This window comes from Physeter macrocephalus, chromosome 9 (assembly GCF_002837175.3).
Source record: "Physeter macrocephalus isolate SW-GA chromosome 9, ASM283717v5, whole genome shotgun sequence".
Lineage (NCBI taxonomy): Eukaryota > Metazoa > Chordata > Mammalia > Artiodactyla > Physeteridae > Physeter > Physeter macrocephalus.
Window position 1 is genome coordinate 38,292,041 of NC_041222.1, and position 2,115 is coordinate 38,294,155.

Genomic DNA, 2,115 nt, shown 5'->3' on the forward strand with positions numbered 1-2,115 from the left:
GCAGACACCAAAACAACGGGAACTATGAACCTGCAGCTTGTGAAAAGGAGACCCCTAAACACAGTAAGTTAAGCAAAATGAGAAGACAGAGAAACACACAGTAGATGAAGGAGCAAGGCAAAAACCCACCAAACCAAACAAATGACGAGGAAATAGGCAGTCTACCTGAAAAAGAATTCAGAGTAATGATAGCAAGATGATCCAAAATCTTGGAAATAGAATGGAAAATATACAAGAAACGTTTAACAAGGACCTAGAAGAACTAAAGAGGAAACAAGCAACGATGAACACAATAAATGAAATTAAAAATACTCTAGAAGGAATCAATAGCAGAATAACTGAGGCAGAAGAACGGATAAGTGACCTGGAAGATAAAATACTGGAAATAAATACCGCAGAGCAGAATACAGAGAAAAGAATGAACAGAATTGAGGACAGTCTCAGAGACCTCTGGGAAAACATTAAATGCACCAACATTCGAATTACAGGGGTACCAGAAGAGGAAGAGAAAAAGAAATGAACTGAGAAAATATTTGAAGAAATTATAGTTCAAAACTTCCCTAATATGGGAAAGGAAATAGTCAGTCAAGCCCAGGAAGTCCAGAGAGTCCCATACAGGATAAATCCAAGGAGAAACATGCCAAGACACATATTAATCAAACTATCAAAAATTTAATACAAAAAATATATATTAAAAGCAGCAAGGGGAAAAACAACAAATAACATACAAGGGCATCCCCATAAGGTTAACAGCTGATCTTTTACCCGAAACTCTGCAAGCCAGAAGGAAGTGGCAGGGGATATTTAAAGTGATGGAGGAGAAAAACCTACAACCAAGATTACTCTACCCAGCAAGGATCTCATTCAGATTTGATGGAGAAATTAAAACCTTTACAGACAAGCAAAAGCTAAGACAATTCAGCACCACCAAACCAGCTTTACAACAAATGCTAAAGGAACTTCTCTAGGCAGGAAACACAAGAGAAGGAAAAGACCTGCAATAACAAACCCAAAACAATTAAGAAAATAGTAACAGGAACATACATATCGATAACTACCTTAAATGTAAATGGAACAAATGCTCCAACATAAAGACAAAGACTGGCTGAATGGATACAAAAATAAGTCCCATATATATGCTGTCTACAAGAGTCCCACTTCAGACCTAGGGACACATACAGACTGAAAGTGAGGGGATGAAAAAGATATTCCATGCAAACGGAACTCAAAAGAAAGCTGGAGTAGCAATACTCATATCAGATAAAATAGACTTTAAAATAAAGAATGTTACAAGAGACAAGGAAGGATACTACATAATGATTAAGGGATCAATCCAATAGGAAGATATAAGAATTATAAATATATATGCACCCAACATAGGAGCACCTCGATACATAAGGCAACTGCTAACAGCTATAAAAGAGGAAATAGACAGTAACACAATAAAGTGCTCATGGAACATTCTCCAGGATAGATCATATCTTGGGTCAAAAATGAAGCCTTGGTAAATTTAAGAAAATTAAAATCATATCAAGTATCTTTTCTTACCACATTGCTATGAGACTAGATATCAATTACAGGAAACAATCTGTAAAAAATACAAACACATGGAGGCTAAACAATACACTACTGAATAACCAAGAGATCACTGAAGAATTCAAAGAGGAAATCAAAAAATACCTAGAAACAAATGACAATGAAAACACGATGACCCCTAACCTATGGGATGCAGCAAAAGTAGTTCTAAGAGGGAAGTTTATATCAGTGCAATCCTACCTCAAGAAACAAGAACCATCTCAAATAAACAACCTAACCTCACACAAAAAGCAATTAGAGAAAGAAGAACAAAAAAACCCCAAAGTTAGCAGAAGGAAAGAAATCATAAAGATCAGATCAGAAATAAAAACATGATGACCCCTAACCTATGGGATGCAGCAAAAGTAGTTCTAAGAGGGAAGTTTATATCAGTGCAATCCTACCTCAAGAAACAAGAACCATCTCAAATAAACAACCTAACCTCACACAAAAAGCAATTAGAGAAAGAAGAACAAAAAAACCCCAAAGTTAGCAGAAGGAAAGAAATCATAAAGATCAGATCAGAAATAAATGAAAAAG